We start from the raw sequence: 21,996 nt of genomic DNA, 5'->3' as shown, positions 1-21,996 counted from the left end.
CGCTTCCAGCCAATGCTGTCGCTTCTCAGGTTGACGGGCAGGCTGCTGAACCAATGACCGGTGCGTCTGGGCGGGCGGGCGGAGCGGCGGGCGGCGTGTGGCTGTGTGTACATCGGGAGGGGCGGGGCCGCCCCCGTGAGTTCCGCGGGGCGGAGGGAGCGAGTGGGAGCCAGTGAGGCGGAGACGGCGGGAAGAGGTTTAAATAGCGGAGACGGCGGCAACCCCCTGCCCTCGGCTCCCCGGGCCGGCGCCGAGTTTCCCCGGTGAGCGGAGGCGTGGGGCGGGCGCAGCTCCCGCCGCAGCCGGGCCGGTCCCGCCCGCCCCGCGGGGGACGGGGTGGGGAGGGGGGGTGGCGGCTCCGTTCGGCCGCCGGGGTCTCTGGTGGTCCCTTCACGGCTTCCGCAGCCGCGCCGGGGAGCGGAGCTCGGGCGCTACAGGTGCGGGGTTCGGGCGGCTCCGGGCGTGCGCGGGCTCCCGGCGCGATCCCGGCGGGCTGTGGATCTCCATGGCTGCGCTCGGCGGCTTTGCGTGACCCGCTGACCTCTGGCCGGCCCCTGTAAGGTGACAAGCACCGCTTTAAGCGAGCAGTAATTCCTCTGCCGGACGTACGTGAGTGTTTCCATTAAAAAAAAAAAAAACAAAAACAAAACCGAAAAACCAAACAGGCACATGATCCTGCAGAGTTTCTACTTGTGTGTGCGAGGGAATAAAGCCGCTCTTGGAGTGTCAGTCCCAATGTAAAAGCTGCTTTCTGGGTAAGGCGTAGAGGGCAGTGTCTCGATGTTCGGCTCCTCGCTGTGACCCGGGCGCTGGGACAGAACCTCCATCACTGCGAGCGTGCAGCACAGGGAATATGTGCCCACAGCACCTGTGCGTGCAGTGAAATACCAACTTCATTCTGCTGCTGCCGATGTCAAAAGTTAAGTTTCTTGATGCACTGGCAGCAAATGTGCTTCAAGCAGTGTGCTGCTTGAGTTTGAAGCTTTAAAGACACCCTAAAACCTGTATCTATCAATAACCATGATGATTTTTTTTGCTCTCTAATCATTGTGGCTATATTTTTACTGGGCTGCAGAAGATTGAGGGAAAATAAACACCAATACTTCCAGGAGGAGTGAACACATTTAACTTTCATGGTTTGAAAGAGCAAGTATATTTCTGAGAATATTTGGTGGCATTATTTGTGATGTGCATAGACCTCATTGCACTGAAAATATCTGTCCAGGAATGGGGGTAAATAAAAGGGAATGTGGGAAGTCATGTAGTTGAGTGTTAGATTCTCTTTGCCTCTCAATTCTTAACTTTTTACTGATATTTACTCACAGCTGCCCTAGCATTCAGCCCCGTGTTGACCATAACCAGCAAATGTATGCCTAAACGTAATTTACCAAGCCCATACCAGTTGCAAAGCCTTTGTCTGAGAAGTGTCTTAGTAAAACTTTTGTGCTAGTTGCACCTGGGATTGGCATTCATGTCTAGACATGATCTTGGGACCAGATCCTGCAAGAGGATTTTTATAAGGGGGATTTTGACTCCATTAAGGCTCTGTGCAGGGAATGGTTCATCCTGGGCTGCTTGGGTGGAGGATCGAAAACTTTGCTCAATTGTTGCTGTATTTACAAACATAATTATGTGGCATTGTAAAATATTCCTGTTCTTCCTGTCTGTCTTAAATATCCTGTAAGCTAATATTTAGAAGGAAATTTGCTCTTGAGTATTCCTTGTGATTATGGTACGGAGCAGCTTGAACCTGTCATACCTTAACTCTGTGATGCTTATAGGGATTGAAGAAGTGTGACTTGCCATGTATTTGCCAAGACACTTATTTGCAACAGGTTTTGTTTATATATAATCTCTTAATAGTCCTTTCTGATAATACAGTAGCTTGTTTAATGTAGCACAGATACTCTGTGGATATGGGCTATGTGCTCAGACTGTCTTTAAAGTGGAGGGTTATTGGTGAGGCTTTGTCAGACGTTAGTAGCCAGAGCTAAAGGGGCTGCTTGATGGAACAGATGGCCAAGTAACCATCATGTCAGAGGAAACAGCATGCATTCGTGTATTCTTAGTTTAACACAAGAGGGAGCATGTCTAATCTTTAACCTTTAAATATTGCAACTTCAGGGAGAAAGCTTGAAGTGTTGAGTGTCAACTAATTTACGTTCAAGGCTCCATGTGCAAATATTGATACAACCTATGCATATTTCTGGCATGTTTTCAGCTTTAGTCTGCAGCTGTTGATTTATACTGTAAATGTTGGCATGATAAATGTGGGGATGAGAACTAAGCTAATGATCTTATGAAGTTGTTAAATTCTGTAGTTTCCTGCTAAATTAAACAAAATATTTATGGCTATTGTTATTCTTGGGTATGGTCATTAATGTACTATGGTTGTACTTTTTTTCTTGAATATTAGGCTAATATATGTCTTCTGCTTAACCTACCATACAAACTTATAAAGCCGAGTCTTAATTTAATTAAATTTAGTTTAATTGCCTATATACCTTTGCTTTTAGAGTTCTTATAAATCCTACCACTTTATTCTTCAATAGAAAGTATGAAATTGGATCTACTAAGTTTGGTGCTGTATCTTCTTTATTTTTTCCTTGTCCCCTGGTGTCATAAAAGGAAGATGAAAAATCAGCTTCCATTTTGTATTTCTTGGTTGTCCAGTTGAATCATAATGTGTTAATGTTTTCCTCATTCAGTGTCTTGTTAATGTGAATTAGCAATTAGTTTAACTTAAGCAGTGTGCAGAGAATACTCCAAACCTTTAGGAGAACTTCACTCATTTGTTTCCAATAGCCTTCAGCTTTGCTCCAGATTAATGATCAGAGAAAAACATTAAACACTGCATGCAAATGATGTATCTTTCAGGAACACAAACACTCTGTGTTTCTTGGTGGAGCAGAGCAGAAACCTCAGTGCTCTGCTTTCATACGCTGAAGAAAACTGCTATGACCTGAGATTTTACCACACTTGCTTCTCTTTCCTCTCTGTGGCCATTATAACCCCAGTGCCAGGAGGCAGAAGTGGGTGTGTGTCACCATCATTTCTTGTATTTGCAGACCAGACTGGCCTAAGGCACGAATATGAAGGCCTGTGCTGGTTCAGGTGGGAAGGAGCACAGGTTGTCCCACTGTTCAGTGGAGTTCTCTTCCTCCGAGCAGGTGGGTGTGGTGGTATTCTCCATGATAATGGATTCTCCATGTTTCTTGGCCATTCCCTATCAGTCAAGACTTATGCTTAGGTTTTCTTGCCCAGCAGGCTTAGACTGCTGCAGAGATTTTACAATAAAGGTGTATTTTTACTTTAAAAGAAAGTAGTAATGTGACTGTATAGTTCATGGTTTGGAGTTTTTTTTCTTCATTTTGTTATTGTAACTTTAACCATAATTGAAAAGTGTCTCAGTGTACCTGGCTTGTGTAAAAAGGCTGGTGAAGTTTTATTTCTATATCTGAGAAGAAATTGCCAAGAGTAAAAACCCAACAAACAAACAAAAGAAAAAGCCCCCACCACCAAAACCCTGCGATTAACAATAGCAGCAGCTACTGCCCCGATGTACCACAGTTTAGAGTGTAGTTGTAAAGTAGTAAATACAGATCAAACACTGTTTCCTTATTTTAACATAATTATAAGGACCCTTTCCTTATCCAGGGAAAATGCAGATGCCCTCAGCAGTTTGGGTTACCAAGTTACCAGAATGAATTGGGGTTGAGACCTCAGTAGAGGCTGTGCTGGATCGTCTGTGGGAGCATTTTCATATCTCTGGTACCTTTCAGGCAATGTGTGTGTAGAACTTACTTAGAAATTATCCCATATTTATGCAAACCGGGTTTCGATGTTAAGGTATGTTTTATATTGCTTTTATTAAAAAAATAAAAAGGAGGGGGCATTCACAATGTAGGTCAAATTCTTGTGAAACCTCTTTAAAAAAAAGGACTTGCATTTGCATAAAAAAAGGCATGTGGGACTGCCTGAAGAAGTGCAGAGACTCCTGTAACTTTCTGAATTGTCTAAATGGGTGATTTAAAATGCAAAGGGAAGGGGTTTTACCTGCAATATTTTTGGCCATAAGCATTTTTTCTCCTTTTTTTTTTTTTTTTTTTTTTCTTTCTGAATTATAGCCCCCTGAAAATGGAGGGGTTTAGAAAGAAAGTGCTGACACAGCCTTGACTACAGAGCAGTGCCCTGCTTGCTGCTGCAATAATTGTCCAGGCAGTGTTTTCTGCTTCCCTGCCATTTTGCTTTACATTCCTTCAATCCATTCCATTTTTAACTTTCCGAAAGTTTGGTATTATTGCGAGCCCCCGGCGTGTGTGCAGCCGCCGGAGGAGCGAGGTTGGCAGAGTAGCATGGACTTGTTAATCTCAGCCTGATCTTGTCAGCAACAGCAGAGCAGAGCGAGAGAGGCAGAGAACTCCGGCTGGGGCAGCGCTCCGAAGGTTCGTCTGTGAATTTTTGTATCCCTAAAAATCGCGTCTCCGCGGCCGAGCGCGGGGGCTCCGCGGCGGGGCCGTGTGCGCGTTCGGCCGCGGGGCTGGTGCGCGGGGGCGGCTTCGGCTCCTCGGGCTGTGTGTGTGTCTGTCTGTGTGTGTGTCTGTGTGTGTCTGTCTGTGTGTCTGTCTGTGTGTGTGTGTGCGGAGACGCCGAGGGAGAAGAAACCCTGTTGGTTCTCCATGCAAATGACCGCTTTGCTTGTAACAAAAGCCTTGATGTTGGGCTTGGAAAAATGATCTGACAGTGTAACAACCCCAGGCCACTTTCGCCATGTTTTTGTTTATTCATGTTTCATTCCGTTTTCCGTAGCTATCTCGCAGATGTTTCTAATTGGTTTGGTTTTTTTGTTTGTTTTTTTTTTTTTTTTTCCTCTCTTTCTTTTTACACCGTCGAGCCTTTTTGGAGTTAGCAAGAAAACGTGTGAAAGAATGTTAACAAAACAGAGAGGTGTTGCAGATGTTTATACTTTAGTTCTTGCGTTGCGCCTGGCGATTCTGGCAGAGGGATTCGCTGCATATGAAGGAACGTAAGGAGCATCTGTTTTACCTACCGAGCTTGTGGTTTCGAAATGTGCCCATTGTAACTTGAATATTTACATAAACAGATGAAGTGAGCACGTTCCCGGTGCAGTGTGGCAGGTCGAGATTCTCATTTGTTTGCTACTGTTTTTGAAGGGGGGAGGAAGGGGGGGGAATCCAAAAGAGCAAGGAAAGGAATATCTGTGACACAACATGTATGCTCCTAGATAAACTCCTGCCATCTCGGAGTGCCTTTAAATATTTGAACAGCTTCCGTTAAGTCAAATAAAATTGGTTACCATGAGAAACAAAAAAGTCTAATAGAATAGTTGAGCACACTAATGAAAACCTGAATGTAACGTTGTTTCAGAATCATTCAAAGAATCGGATTTGACAGAAAACCTTGTCAATATCGGTCCTAGTGACACATTTAAACATTTTTCTTTCTGAGATCCTGGAAAACAGCAGTATACACAGTACAGAAATAGCAGAGGTGGAGGGTATGTTATCTTACAGTTGCATAAATTGAAATGTAATTGTCTACTAATGATATTAAAATCAGTCTGGTTGTAGAATTTTATGCTTGATGAATGTATCGAGGCATACACAAATAAAATCTGGAATCTTAAAGGACAATGATTCAATGTCCAAAGCCAGTGGTTAAATCAGATGTGGTAACTATGGTGAGAGGTAAAGTTACTTAGCTTCCCACAGACCATGCATATGTGGGTTTCTTTTCGTATAATGGAGATTAAGGAGAAAAGGATTAGAAAATCTGAAGAGAAATTTTGAGTAGGAGACCTGTAGCCTTGCTCTGGGAATTAACACTGTGGAGGCTTTTGAAAGAGAGGCAGGGTGGAAGTAAACACTCTCTTGTAATATATATTGATGATAATTCTAGAAAGGAGTCTTTCTGGTTGGGAATATCAACAGCGGCTCATGCATACAGGAACAAAATCAATTCTCTCCATATTAAAATAATCCTCCTACTCCAACAAAGCAAAAGCAGAACCCAGTGTAGATTCTCACATTACCAAGTGACAGCACAAAATCAGGTAAAACCTGCTATTCTGAATAAATGAATTTTAGGGCTTTTCAGAATGAAGCAATATTGATTTATTTTGATTGCTTCGCATTCCTATTTTAAGCATGAGTATGATATGTGTTTAGGATTTTTTTAAACTTCAAAAATGGTGGTCATAGGAAGTAGGAAATAAAATCAGAGCTTAGTGTTCTAGCTGGTAAATATTGGGGGAGTTTGGACTGCATCCAGAGAGACTTGGACCATGTTTCTGATTTTCCTTGAGTTGAGAGGCTTCAGTGTTATCTTGAGCTTCTCAGGGAAGAATTTGAGATTATGCTGATCAGCTCCAAGGGGCATGGGAAGGATTGTCATGCTTGCACATAAAACTCTGGTGTTCTGAGAGAGCCACCAGAGATGCTAATTAGTGATTAGTGAGTTGAAAGCTTAGGAAACAGAAAGGGGAGAGGTCAGGTTCAATTTCCAGCATAGAGGGACCAGTTCCCTGCAATAGTGAAAAGTACATTTACTATGAAAGTGCAGAGACATCTGGGGGACATGAGGAGTGTTCAGCTTTCTAGTAATAGGTGCTAAAGTGTATTGGGGTTTTGGCAATGCATTAGACACATCTTTAATAAAATATTGTAAAGTTTTGGGTTTCCCCTCCTCCCTGCCCCCACTGAGGTTGTAAAACACTTGTTTTATGAGAAGTTGGCAGGGGAACTGCTAGTTGAGCATAGCCTAGAAGCAGGGTGTTATGATTTTTAAGGTGTTTGTGGATTTGCTAGGAAACGGTTTAAGCTTTATGTGGGTCATAATCCCAGTTTGCCTTATCAGCTGCTCAGGGTGTTATCAGGTACCTGTTCAGGAGACTGGGTTCACTATCGCTGTGAACCACTGCTCGTTAAATCCATGAATGGAATGTATGCAGGCCAAATCATAAAAAATAGACACAACAACAGTGAAATTCACATTTGTTACAAATTGTTTTCACAATAGGTCAACGCATTTTATTGATTTTTCTGTTTAAATTGTCACTTCTTCAAAGGTATTAAAAGTTCACTAATTGTATTCTCTGCTAATAAGGAGGACGAGGAAGAAAAAGTATTGAATTGCTGCTATCAGTGGACAATAATTTGGTTTTTTCTTCAAGTTGCAGTTGCCATTTATGGAATGGTACATTGTTATTGCATTAATAATGGATTATTATTTCACTGGAAAATTTTTATTTATATAGAGATTGCTATTTTAGATTGAAGCAGAAAGCTTCTGTATCTAAAGCAAAACTCAGATATTGCTATTGATGCATAACAATTAATTTCCTTTTCAGTGCGTTTTGAAATGGTTTTATCATCCTCCTTTATTAGGATGTATTATATTTAAGAACAACCAACCTGGTATTTCAGGCACAGGATGCTGTATAACCTAGTGGAATTGGAAGAAGTGGTGTTTTTCGTTCTTTGCTATTGGATTAGGGCAGATCAATTCACCTTTCTTTTTCTGTTTTCCATCTCCAAAACAGATGTAATGGTAATTCCTTCAATATCTACTGATGAAATTTTGAGATAAGCAACATTTTGTCTTACATGGTGGGTACTGACATATTTACATCAAAAGTTCTAAAACATCAAAAATAATTAAAATTAAAATACTAGTGTTTTGATAATAAAATGTTTCCAGAAAAAAATCTGAGTTAGTGCTAATGAGGCTTTTTCAGACATTTGTGACCAATGTGGGATTTTGTATGGTAGCTGAATATCAGCTGGCTGGTTAGTACCTTGAGAGTGATAATTGACAGATTATACATGTCTGGTTTAAATCTTGAAAAAAGGCAGTAACTGACAGAACCAGAGGACACAATCTCAACTGCATCAAGGGAAATATAGGTTGGATATTAGGAAGAAGTTTTTTACAGAAAGGGTGATAAAGTTCTGGAATGGTCTGCCCAGGGAGGTGGTGGAGTCATGATCCCTGGATGTGTTTAAACAAAGACTGGATGTGGCATCAGTGCCATGGTTTAATTGGGATGTTGGGGCATGGGTTGGACTTGATGATCTTGAAGGTCTCTTCCAGCCTGGTCATTCAGTGAATTCTGTGAAAAGATGGGCTGTTATTTGTCTAATCTGATCAGTTTAATCAATTGACAGAGAAGTGCATTTACGTATAAAACTTGATGACAAAATTTAGGAAATCACAGTTTGACCTACAAATTGCACCTTAAGTTTCCACAGTTTCCTTCATGTATGACCCTGCTTCAGTTATCTACTCATATCTTTATCTTTGTAGACAGCAGAGTCAGTATTTTGTTACTGAAAATGATCAAATGATCTCTTGCTGTGGTTTAGTTTGGGGTATTGTTTTGGTTTTTTTTTTTAATAGAATTGAAATAGCCCCTCACACTTTTAAAAAAACATACTTTTATTTTTCTGTTTAAAGGATAGGATTTTATTCTAAAAAGAACTCTAATATTAAAAAACAATTTTTCCAACAGTATTCCCTTTGAAAGGACTATTTTTCTTCATGTGCAGAACAAGACAATATGGCTTAGTTTGTAAAATTTGTTTATACAGTGGTATTTTCTGAGTACACAGTGCCTGGAATATGTCTTAGCACATAAAAAATAGAATAAATAAAAGCTTTTGTATCCAAACAGCTTATGTTTATATTTCTCAGTAAGAGGTGTGTGTGTGGAGAAGGATTCTTGTAGCTTTGAGAAACTGTGTATGCTTTGTCTTGTAAATTATGTCATTATTTATCTTGGTAAATCTTAGAGCAGCAATTACATGACAGTTTTCCTTTAGAACAGTAAAGATCAGGTGGTGTTTCTGTGGAAATCATTCTAACTTATGCTGTGTTCTTGAGATATTTCTCTACCTTTCTCAGGTATCTCAGCTTGGGTTTTGTAGAGGAAAATTAACCAGGGACAATGTTGTGATCTGGTAATGCCTTTGCAAACTGGAATATATTCCCAGTGTTTTGCAAGGAGATAGTGATGGTTTGAAAGCTTTTGCACGCCTTTTTTTTTGGTAGAGCTTTCATAAATTCCCTTCTTTGCTTACTGATATGCCTCCAGAAAGAGTACGGCGTGACATTTTCTCATATCTTCTTTTAAACTGTAAAATGTATGTGTATCTTTTCTGGTGCTTTGTTTATGCTGTGCTGTGACAGACAAGTAGAGATTAAAAAATGCTACACTTAAGAGTACTTAGAATAATATAGTCTTTAAATAACAACTTCTAAGATCGTCTCTTCTTTCATCCTTCATCTCTGCAGTGAGGGAGTGGTATCAGGGAGAGATAGTAATTCTGACTTTTTCATATACGTGATGTGAATTTGATCAAATGCAGTTACTAAATCATTCCTCAGGCCTTCCAGTACAAATAGATACAAGAAACATCCATGATACTGTTCAACGTGAGTTGAGAAGTGACCAGTGGAGTTCAGACTGTGAGAAGCAGGCAAAGAGATGTGTTACATTTAAATTGTTGTGCACAGGTTGATGTGCTTCCTCAAATGTTGGCACAGAAATGAAAGAAGAGATCCTGTTTACTTTTAAGGTCAGAGTGTCTGGGAAGGACTCACTCAAGAAACAATTGCCATTTCTCATTTTACTCTATAACTGTGGGAGCGGAAATGGATTTTGCAGATTTTCACCTCCTGGGAAGTCAGCTTGAAGAAAGTAAAGATTGTAGTAGAGTCATTGGACCATAAAAGCTAAGCAGATAAAATCACTTAATCTATTTGGGATAGAGTGTATTACTTTCAGCCCTATGTTTGTTAGACTGCTGAAGATGTCAAAAACAGGGTGTGTTCACTGTGTTGGAGCAATGTTAAAAATGTAACTTTTCTGATCCTTACAGGACTATATCAAAATCCAAACACTTTCGTCCTGGCTGTCTGTGAAGGTTTCTGCACCTTATTGGTACTTAATTTGAATAACACTGAATGAAATCTATGTCACATTGCTTTTAATTTGAGCATCTCTGTCCACCTAATTAAGGGAGAACTTAACCTGTGGAAATGCTAAAAGCTTGCACAGAAAGTACTGTCTACTCCTGCTTGACTGGGGGCAGCAGTATAAACCTAGAGAGGACAAGAAGTTAGCAGTAGAGTGCACAAGTTGAAGGAATTCAAGTTTCTAATTAGCATTGCTCACCAAAATAAGTAGATGCCTCGATAAGTATGGCAGATGTTTCCAGTAGTCTTTAATGTCATTCTAAGTTTTGTATACTTGCACTTGATTTTGTTCTGTATTCGATTACATCTTTACCTCTGTTCTGTGTTGTTTGTTTCAGTATTTGTAGTTGGTAGTGTTTTGTCTTGCAGTAATGTGTCCTAAATGCATATTTATAATTTTCTTTTTCTGATTTAGAGCCCATTGGCAGCTCCTCTGCCTAGTGCTAGTCACAGATTTCTCAGAAATGCCAGTAAGATTTTATATTCCTTTAGATGTGTTTCTAGATGGAGCAATGACAGAATTGGGTAAGGAAAGGCACAGCAGTCTGGTGTTGAGTTGATTAGTAGATTGTGGTTGTTCAGATCCCTCTTGGGAGAGAGGGACAGTCTATGAGCAAGCCTGAAGATGTAAGTGGGTGTTTTCTGTAGAGGTCTACAAGATAAAATGCCAAACTGACCCTTCTAGCATATGGCAGCATGTTCTAATGAGAATTATGAGTACAGTCTGGGAAGTTCCTCAGTGTGTTTATGATTGCTTCTGCCTCAATAAACAACTCCTTGCCAGCTCTTTTCTGTCCCGGTGCTTTGATTTTGGGCAATTTCCGTCTGCATAATATTGATGAGTCAGAGCATTGTCAGCTGGAGTACCTCAAACGATATGAAAGGACATAGAGTACAAAATATTTTCTGGTGTTTTAGGAAGAGATGATGACATTCTGACAATTGAAAGGTAAGGCTGAAATGTGCCAGGCACCATGCTATGCATTTCTGATGCATGTTTTGGGAGCAATATCCTCAGCTAGACTGGAGTAATTTTTGGGAAGCCACTTCTCTGGTTGACAGCCTTTTCCACAATGCTATTTACAGGGAATTCTGTCAATGTCATAATTGGAAATTAATGTTTGATAGGAAGTGATCTGCACCTGGAACAGTAACTTTTTTAATACCTGGTGTCAATTTTCCAATGCTTCCTTAAAGTTAGAGTACCTCTCCTTCGTGATACTTTTAATAGCTTTGTGTTATAAAAAATGAGGGCTTTTGTGTGGAGTCTCAACTGTTACTTTCAGATTGAAATGACTTTGTATCCTGAAAGGTGTTGTCTTAACGTCATCATTTGGCTTTAAATTGTCATTCCTAAACCACGTTACCATTTACCACCCCATAGTTGCACTTTGATGATCTTTGTGGGTCTCTTCCAGCTTAGGATGTTGAATAAATCTGTGATCTTTCTTATCACAAAGGTTCACAATGGGCCTTTTTTTAGGGGTGCAGGCAGTAGTTTTCTAAGAGTGCGATCACTGTAGTTTCAGTCTTCTTTCCTAAATTTGTAATTGATATAAAATTGGTCATAGTTTGCAGTGGCCAAGTTTGTATAGCTCTGGAAGAAACTGGTGTGTGTTGCAGTCCAGGAAATCAGTGCACACCTGAAGCTGCTTTGAGGGATTTTTATGTGCCCATGGTTATTTATTGTAACTATAGAAAGTATTTTATGTTAGTAAGCTCTTACCCAATGCTAATTAAAAATGACAGTCACTCTTGTTGCAAACAGTAACCATTGACTATGCAGTAAAAACATCTGAAGAAGCCTGTTAACTTCAAAATGGCTAAAAATATGCAGTGTGGATATGAATTTGCCCCATCATCCTGAGAAGTTTGCCTACAGTAAGGAAGCTGTCCAGTGGTTTTCTCTTAAATTAGCTTTTTTTTTTTGTTATTATCAGTCTTTGCATGTGTTTTAGAGTCTTAAAATGAAAGGTGTGATGTAAACAGGTATTAAAAGGCTCAGATAATTTTAATGTGATTTTTAAGAGGCATTTGTAGAGTTCTAACTTTGACTTGCTGCACTTTGATAGCAAAAATGTTACATATTTAATCAGCTTAAGACTGCAGTAAAATTTTAATTTAGAAATAGTGTTATGCTCAGCTACTTGTTAAAATAATCCTGTGTATTGGTTTCAGTGCCATGAAAGTTTTACAGTTTGCAGTGTGGTTCAGTATTTTTTCAGATTCGTGTTCGCATTGATGTCAAGATGGACAGTGAAAATGGGTCTCATAAAAATTAGGATAAGGCAGCAGATTGTAATTCAGCATTATATTTTTTTCAATTGTTCAGCATTGATACATACATGGATAGGACAGTTAACTTGAGATTAAATTAAAACTAAATTCAGTTCAAATTTTAAATGAAATAAAATACTGGCACATTAGCTGTCACTTTGGAGCGAGAAAGAAATTATCTTTTACTATGTATGTGCTGATTCTCTAAGGAAGAATATTGTTCTTTCATAAAACCATTATGAGTAATGGAACTGATGTCTATACAAAATGAGTCTATATGGGGTTTTAACAAAACAGTGATGTATCAAAGAAGGTGGTTCCCAGCAGGATTTTCTTGTCAAATGCAGTGCATCTCTTAAGCTTTATGGGTGCAGCTTGTCAGCAGAATAAACACACATCCTGCCGCTGTTTAGTTATGCTACCAAAATAAATAACATGACATTCAACCAAAAGTATTTTGCATTGTCCAAAACAAACATCCCCAGCAATTGGCAGTCTCGTGTCCCACATGACACTCTGTGAAGGAGGCTTCCCTCTTCAACCCTGACTCTTAAGTAATTGGGAAGGTTATGCTAAACAAACATCAGGGGGAATTGCTACTGCACTTCTTTTGTGGGAAAGGAATTTGTCATGTTGCCAATTGCAAAACCCAGAACCAACAAGAATCTGAAATATGAATTGACAAGCCAAAAGCTTCCATTGTTTGAATTTTCAGAGATCTGGTACAATCCAAAAAAAGGGTCTTGAAAGTTTTCTGCTTTCAGAAATGTATGGCAGAACTTTGTGGGAGATTACTCAGCCTGGTTATAGTGCCTTATTAAACCAAATTATAGACCAGCTTTCTATTGGACACTGTGTCAGTATAGGGGGGGAAAAAAGTGCATTGTGAGGAGTCTGTCAGAGCATGAAACAGGAAACACAAGATGGATTCACACCAGCAGTAGTTAAAGAACTGTGGGAGTGAACAGAAAGTTCTCTGCAAGCCTAACCTGTGGTGCTGATGGATGCTGGTGACACTTGAACAAACAGTAAAATTGCAGTGATGTGCTGAGCTGGTTGTAGTGAAAAGCTTCTGTGAGCTCTGAGGGACTAAGAGGTCACAGATAAGGTGATAATAGACTGATCTCAAACATATCTACCCTTCTTTTTGTCATACTGATGAGAAAGGAGGCTCAGATTCATCAATGTCTCTGTATACTGCTCAAAGTGGAAACTGCAATGGATTTTTCTTCTCCTTCAGAGCAAGAAGTGTCCCACAGCAAGTTCTGTAGTCACCTGATCTATATGTGAGTTTTCCTCTTTTCTAGAGAAAATATCTGGGATCTTTTCACCAACTGCACTTAGTGCTTAAACCATTAAATTTACAGCCTTCATCTTCTCCTTTCTCTGTGGTGTGGGGATGGGTTATTTGCCAAGACCTGATACCTATTCAAGCAGAGCAGAAAATTCACTGAACCTGGAAATAAAGTCATGCATTCAAATGGCAAGAGTTGATACAACCCACATCCTCTACAGTGAGAAGCCTTCCCTATTCTTTCTTTGCATTGCTTTTCCCTTATTAGTGATGGTTCTTTCATACCTTGTAAATCCCTTACCTGGGGAGGATATGATAGAGTCACTTAGATTACAGTGCAAGAGGGAGTGTGAAATTGCCACCTTATTTTTGTGGCTGCTGTTTGTCAAAGCAGGCATGATTCCATTTTACTGTTCTTTTTGACTGGGGATTTGCTATTGCAAGATCTGAAATAAACTACTAATCATTTGTATTTGCTTATTTTTGCTTTCCAAATTCAAGATATTGTGTGTCACAGGGTACTGTTTTTCTAAACACAGAAATACTTCGTGATGTAGGCTGTTTGGAGATGTATGATCAATAATGTCATAAAGCATTTTAGACACATTTAGGTCATGTAATGAGAAATGTTATAACAGGTGTGTCACAATTAGGTGTTTAAAAAATTGGTGTTGACTCAAACATTTTTTTTATCTTCTTCATTTGAGATGTGTGGGGTGCCATGATAGAAAGAAGACTGAACCTAAGTATCCTGGCTACTTCATATGTGAAAGCACAAAAAGCAAAAAGAGGGCTGCTGTCAGTTTTCAGTTCTCTGTGTTTCAAAGTGTGGCACCTTCATTGCGGGCTTGTGCATCCTTGAGTCAGGTTAAGAATTTGCTCTGATATTCAAATTATTAAGCAACTTTCTGCTTCAAGTGTTTGTATGAGCTCAGGAGAAAGAATTTGTTCCCTCCTCTACCTGGTTTTGGGGGATAAGGCTCACATGTGATTTTACAACATTTAGTTCTAATTCCAGATAATTTTTAGGAAGATGGTTGGTTGTGGGCGTGCACTTTAGGCAGAGGTACACTTCTGTGGGGGAGATATGCTTTTTTGGTAAGGAATTGATGCTGGAAATGCTTAGATTCTTCTTTGGTCATTGAAAAAAAAAAAATCAGATGAACCCTTGGGTGTTTCAGAAATTTGTGTTAAAATAAGACTGATATCTCAGGGCTTGTGTCTCCTGGGTGAAGTGGTTGCTGCTTTTATGAGTTATAGATCTCCATACTTCAAGACAGCAGAAAGAAAATGTGTGATTTAAAGATGACATAGAAACTTTTATTGCTCTGGATTCAATTTGTCGTATAAAACTGTGGTTGTAGCTGATGCTGATCAAGTCATAGGTTAAGGTGATGGTCACATTTATCCAGTGTTTGCATCTCTCTGATAGTTTGATGTGGTTTTAATGGATTTGGATTATGGTCGATAAGCTACAAAGATGACGTAGGCCTGAAAGGTAAGGCAATAACCACCACCTCTGTCTTGTGTCTTAGTCAGGTTTACAGCACAGCAAAACCCTGCCAAGCAATACAAAACCTTGTTAACATCTGTTGGGTATTAAAACAAATCACTGGTACCGTAATGCCTTGTTCCTCTTAAAACTGAATATTGTTTCTTCCTTCCACCTCCACTGGAATCACCAGGGGATAATCATGGTGATAAAGAAATGTGCTGTAAGTCATGGTATGGCCAAGCAATTACCAGGACAAAATTAAGATAATGCCTTTAGGATTCCTTTGTATTCCTTTTTGGTTTGTGTACTAGAGTTTTGGTTCGTTACTTCTTGTTCTTTGTATATGTTGCATTCTGAATTTGTCAGTGTTGGAAAATACAAGGCTGAATATTGGTGAGAAATCAACAAACAGTAAAAGTCTGTCTTATAGAAAGTCCTTTTCTTAGCTAGAACTGGCAATAATGTTATTTAAAGACTGGATTTTCAATGTTGAAGACCTAAAGTTTGGAAATAATCTTTAAAAAATTCACTTTTGCTCTAAAGAAGATTTGTGACTTTTTCTATTTCTCTGTGATGGATTGCTGGAAGAATTATCTTGGAAAAACAACAGCTGCTTTCAGCTTTTATTTGGGTCAGATGTTTTTGTAATATAGCATGTTTAATATTGAGACAGAAATGAATCTGTAATTATAGAAATGCCTTTCTGTGAAGTGACATAAACTGAAGCAGCCAGTGAGAGCAGCGTGTGGGCTGCACTTCAGCCATGTATTGCAATCCTGGAGCAGTAGAGGTGATGACACCACTGTTCCTGGGTATTTGTTTTCCATCAATATGAGAACTGTAGGAAAAGGGAAGGCAAACAATCCAATAAGAAGGTATGTGCCAGTGTGGTACTAATACAAGGAAAAGCATCTGGTTTGTCATTTTGCTCATGATTTTATCTGTGAAAGTTACTGATGAAATTGTGATTTATTACTTCACCTGTAGTGATACTGAGACCGGCTACAATACTGAGACCAAATAAACCCTTTAATTTCTCACATTCAGCTTTTTAAAATGTTTGCTTGATGTGAGGCTGTTCTAGGATTCTTTCAAGATTTTTTTGTTTGTTTCACAGTACTTCATTTTACGCTGGATTTCACTGCAAGATATGAAATTCTACTAAATTATACTAATATTTAAATTGTATTAAATTGTCATGTAGACTTAAGTCTTGGAAAACCTGATTTAGAATGAGGAATAAAAGAACTAATTAAAGTTTAATCTGAAGAGAAGGCTGCTAAAGGTCAGTGTAACAGCTTTTAGGTGTGCAAAAAGTATTTGTAGAGTCATGGTGGGAGAGTACAAGAAATACTGAACTTGGATCAAAGCAAGAGAGAGTCAGGCAGGTTGAACTTTATTATCATCCAACCAGAAGATACTTCTTTTTTTAAGCATAATAGTACAGAAACTCTGAGGTCCTCTGCCTGGAAATCCTACACAGTCTCTGTTACCTGAGACTTTAATCTCCTGTTTAGACAACTCTGTGTGGATTGAGGGAAGATGATCTGGGCTAGGGAAAGGATCAGGTGACCTCTTGAGCTCTCCCTTCCAGTTACTTTTATTATGAACCTCAGAATAGAATAGCACAACTATGAGAAGTTTCAGTCCCTCTTACTTTTTTTGGTTTTTTATTGTGCTTTTTAATGAAGGTATATAACTCTGTCTGCACATTTTATTTGGTTTTTGGCATATGGGTTCTGGGGCAGTCAACTGTTGGCAATCACTACCATATTTAACCAGTTTCCAGTGTGAAGTTATGACCTATCAGTTAAAGATTCAATCTATCCATTTAATTAAAGTGTTCTTCAACACTTCCTAGTGTGCAAGGCCATGGGTAGAGAGTTGTTTGGGATCACCAGTCAATGAGTTCGTGTGACCTGTGTTTTGGTTTTCATCCCTTTTCAAAAAATCTCTCTTCAGAGTGTGCCAGCTTTTCCTATTTTACAGTTTGGTTTTGAAGATATGAGATACAGCTCTGGAACATTTTTATCCTGTGGTTTTATTTTATTTTATTTTATTTTTTTTTTTTTAAATCTGGTCTGGCCTGCTATTTTATGAACTCTCTGAGTGTGTTTGTGTAAATGCTTATTCAGCCCTCATGGGTTTATTCATGACTATATTGCTGAAGCATTTGGGAGTTCATTATGGCCCATAGTTCCACATGAATTAAGTTGTTTTCTCAGACAGTGGAGTTTTTAAAGAATTTTCTCTTGATTTCCAGAGCTGTTTGGCCAACTGTTGTGTTATTGTGCAATTGCTGCTTGGGCAGTGAAAGCTCAGCGTTTGCAGACCTTCTCCTTCTGCCCAGGCACTGATTCAGATGCTGAATTTCCAGCACAGGTGGAGCTGCATGGGTCAGGCTCTGCTTTCATTGTTTGCACCCCTTCATGGAGTCCACTTCTGGAGAACCTCCTTCTCCCCTGCCATCCCTCCAAAGATGAGAGATTTAATGAGAAAACCTTAATGTCCTCCCAGCACAGGCTTAGTCACACCAATTGAGTGAACATAATGAGCCTCTTGAGGAGAATGGTGTGTTTACTGTTCCACCTGAAACCTGTGCCCAGAAATGTGATGAGTAGATTTATGTGTTTGTCCTTAAGGGCAATCCTGTCTACAATTTTAGGCCTGATGGAATTTTTTTTGCTATCTCATATGTCTGGCCAGATAATTCGAAGTTACGCTGAAAAACCGTAACTCTTCTTTTATTCTCATGGCCAGAGTGTTTAGTGAGATTTAATTAATCTAGATCTTGAGAGTTCCACCTGGAGAAATAGTGGGCTGAAATTGGTCAAATGAAGTTTTAATTAGAGCACATACCCACTAATGACTGTATTTTTTAATTTAAGGTTTTATCTATTGCAAATTTGTACTCAAAGGACCTTAATATTTTTTTCTTTTACAGCTGATTTGTTTTAGTAGTGTCTGCATGGAACTGCATTCCCTTGCTATGTTAAGGAAAAAAAAAAATCAAACTTTTGATGTGGAAATACTTAAATGTTGTTAGACTGTGCAATTTGAACTGTTCTTTAATCCAAAGGTTTAAGAAAGCTATTTCCCAGACTATTTGCAATGGCTGATTGACAGATAAATTCTTGGGCTTTACCATAGAACTGAATTTTTTTTTTATACTTTTAAACCTAGTTCTTTTTGTCTGCCTCTTTCTCAGCATCAAGTTCTTAAAACTTCCTTTTGGATGATTTAAGAACTGTCTGCTTTGTGCTGCTGAACCTGCCCATGGAAACATGGCAGTGCTTCATGTGGTTCTGAAATCAAGAGCAAGGCTGTTGAAATGTGCCATGTTGGTCTAGCAAGGACAGAGATTTGTTTGGTTGTTCCTAAATTAAACCTGATTTATGCCCACAGAGGCTACCAAAGCTTCTCTCTTTCCCCTCCTTACTTCCAAATGTCTGTAAAAAAAAGTATGCTTCTGGATATTGAAACAGGTGGAAGCACTTAGCCAATGAACTATAAAAAATTAGTAGAATATCTGGTATCTTCCCCCAGAATCATGTGGTTTTTCCTTGCTGAAAAAGTCTGGCCAAGTTGAGAAGTGAATGTGGGGTTTTAATTTTGTGTTCTGTTGCGGGTTAGTGTGTCCTATTGTTCTCCAAATTGCCTTGAGTGGTGCTGCTGCTTGAAAATTGACTTCTCATAGAGTCCCCTATACTATGTTTTACTTTTCTTTTGGGCCTGTTCCAGAAAATGGTTCTGTGCTGTAGTAGTAAATTTGTGATATTTATTGAAATAATTGGAAAATAAAACATGTAAATAACACTATATCTGTCTATCTATGCAGAAATTCTCATGCTACTTTTGAAGTAGTTTGACTCACAAGAAGAGTCATGTTTGGCTATCAGAACGATTTCTGAAAACATCCCCTATAGAAAGAATTGATATTAACTTTAACTCCCATAGGTAGGTGGTATTGCACTGTTGTTCACTTTGCCTTTCCTGTTACTTTTTATGCTGCAGCTGAACCTCTCTAGTATACTAAAAATTAACAAACAATATGTAGTACCTAAATCTTAAATTATAGCTTATATGGTTTTACTTTTGTTCTAGAGAAGTTGAACAGGAATTTTTAGACTGTTTTGTAAATGTATTTGCATATTGTAATTTAAAATAATGAGTATCTCATTGTGTTACTAACATTACTCAAATTTACATTCCTTGTTTTTCATTCTCAGTGTGTACATTCATACAGGAAAATTGCAGGGCCAAGTATGCTGATTCTCAGAAAAATTTATTAAGTTTTCCTTTCTGCAATTAAAATTTGTCTAATTCCCAAGTGCTTTAAATTCAAGTTTGAAAATGCATTTTAGTAAATATATTTTCATGGGATTTTTGAGTAAATTTGGAGTATTTTAAAAAGTATATTAGAACTTTTTTGTAGTTTTAAGTATTTGTAGTGTGCAAGTATTTGACACTAAGAACCCTAAAAGTTAGTTGTTTTTAAAGATGAGAGGAAAGCAGGAAGGCAACAAAATGCTTTAATTTGTCTTGAACTTTTCTCTCGCTTTGAAATATTTACAACGGCGACACTTCTATATGAGAACTACACATTTTTTGCTAAAAAGGAATTAAGAAAATAAACTTCAGGTATTTGAAAATAAGAAATGGAATTGGAGAATCTGATCTTTTGATCTTTCACTGGGGACTTGTGACAGAGCTGGTTAGAGTCAGCTCAGCACAACCAGGACGGAGAAGTTAAATAAGGCAGCTTGTCAAACTTGGCAGTACACTTGCTGCTTTCTGGAAATACATAGAGTATATGAAAAGCACTTGGATGTTTAGTTCTGTAAAAGTTGGCTAACAAGTTGTGTGTTTCACAATTTATTTTATTTGCAATACTTAAGTTACTGTTTGATTACTCGTTATTTTAATTACAGCCAGTAAAGCGACAACAAACTGCCAAAAATTATACAGACTTGAATTCTGTTTATTAATTGCCAGGCATGAGCATAGGAGCTGATCTCATTTGCAATACTAAAGGTGGAACAAAGAGATGGAAACAGAAGAATAGAATTCTTTCCATTATTTCAAACAAACATCTTTTGTTTGTAATATAGCTCGGTCAGGGATTTAGCTATTTAAAAAAGTAAATGAAAAAGGATCAATTTGATTTAAAAAGAAGCTTTGCAATTTTCTCATTAATGTCATTTTAAAATTGTTGGAACATGCAGTTTGTGACTAACAAATCCATCAAATCTATTAGCCAAGTGTTAATTTTATACTAGTGTGGGATGTTGCAAACAGAAAAATAAAGGAAAGATGGAAAATAAAGGCAAAAAAATTGTCATTAAAATGAAATTGGATGTAGCATTAAAAATCTCTACAATATTTTCAAGAATTCCATAGAGAAGGTTTTTCTCCATCTGAGAAAAGGGTAGGGTATCTCCAACTGAGGAACATTTGAAAAAGGAGGACAGTTATTCACTCTTTCCAATGCTTCTTGAAAATTTGGGAAGATTGCACTTGAAATTTTCTCTGGTTATTAGTTTATTGGAATTTGCCCCAAGTGTTTTCATCAAAACCTATCAAAAATAATCTCTGGATTCAAGTAGAAATCTCAAAAAGTCAGTTAAAGAGGTTCTGGCTATGAACCTGTAGTCCATTAAAATGGCATTGCTGTCAAAATAAGAACAGAGGAGTTGCAAATGAAAATAATTGGACTATTGAATTATTCAGTTCTTTAACCCTTCCCATTCCCAATGAGAAGATCACATGCTGAATTGAGATCAGGGGAAATAAAACAGGCAGGACAAATGAAATACTGTTCTGGTGTGTCATATGTGAAAATGCAGTTTGATGTTCCATCCTCCCTTATCCTCTATTGAAGTCTAATTCCTTTTGGCTGTATAAACTTTACTAATGACGTAAACTGTGCTTAAAAGGTCTTTTTGTGGTCTTTTGTTTGACTGTTTGTTTTCCCTTTGACTAAAAAAATGCAAACATTTCAGCATTGTGTTGCACTCTGCATTCCTGTGAACAGTTGCATCAGCATAGCTGGGAGTATTTATGGAGTGAAGCCCTAAGGCCTGGTCTTGTTGCCCAGAGACAATTTATATCTGTTTGTTTTGTAGTCTCTGTCCATCGTTGTCACTGCCCATGTGGCAGAGCTACTGTGGCAAATACAAAACTTTTCACTATCAGTAATGTTCCATGTGACAGAATTTTTATTCTTTCCATTTAAAAAAGGGTGCTGGAGGGCTCAGTGAATACACAGCACATCCTAAAATAAGTTATGAGGTTTCCAGAGTAAAGCCCTCAGAATGTGGTAAATGGATATGCTGTTCACTATGATGACATCTTTTATTATTTATCTGTATATTCTTTGTCAGCAGGGTTTCTGCTTGATTCAGTGTGCTGGAGGTGTCATTTCTTGTTTGTGTCAAGTTCTGTGCTGCCTGTTTTTGGCAGCCCAGCACTCTGGTGTGTGGGTGGGTCAGTGCAAAAGTAGTGTGAGAAAAATCATTGCTTATGAGCTCTTTTACCTTGTATTGCAAAACCAGGAAGGTGTATGGTTTTCAGGAAGTGGGTACTTTTCCTGGATAGATCTGTTCCTTAGGATGCAGCAGTGGTGGGTATCAGTTAAAATCAGAAAAGCTGTTTTCTGGGGAAACGAGACAGATGTTTCTTCTGTTCTTGCACTGCTAAAAAGGTTTATGATGGCTGGATTTTTTTTTTTCTGGGGTGGTTGCCAGCTTTGGCAATCTGTTCTTGAACCAGTCATTCAGCTGGGCACTACATGTAAGCTGATCCAACAAACAATTGCCTCCAAGAGGGGAAATCCCACTCCCCCTCCTGAAGCTGTCACTTTTCTTCCTTTACATCAAATCTGCTTGCCAAACTAGTTTAGCTCACTAAGTCAGCAGAAGTCAGTAATTTTGTG

The 21,996-nt window shown here is 38.7% G+C and overlaps 1 protein-coding gene across 3 annotated transcripts in view; it reads left to right on the top strand.

The window, feature by feature from the left end:
- The first annotated feature begins 120 nt into the window (after positions 1-120).
- Positions 121-21,996, top strand: part of CTBP1 (C-terminal binding protein 1) — a 232,622-nt gene continuing 210,746 nt past the window's right edge. The window contains exon 1 of one of the 3 annotated variants that reach the window (XM_030270527.4): positions 121-263. The gene's annotated coding sequence lies outside the window, so the exon portion shown is untranslated. Of the gene's footprint in view, positions 264-4,425; positions 4,446-21,996 lie in introns of those variants that run through there. The other 2 variants (XM_072927913.1, XM_072927909.1) reach the window with 2 other exon arrangements.

Source organism: Taeniopygia guttata, chromosome 4, assembly GCF_048771995.1.
Source record: "Taeniopygia guttata chromosome 4, bTaeGut7.mat, whole genome shotgun sequence".
Taxonomy (NCBI): Eukaryota; Metazoa; Chordata; class Aves; order Passeriformes; family Estrildidae; genus Taeniopygia; species Taeniopygia guttata.
Note: the sequence above shows the minus strand (reverse complement) of the source record. Positions and strands in the feature narration are given on the sequence as shown.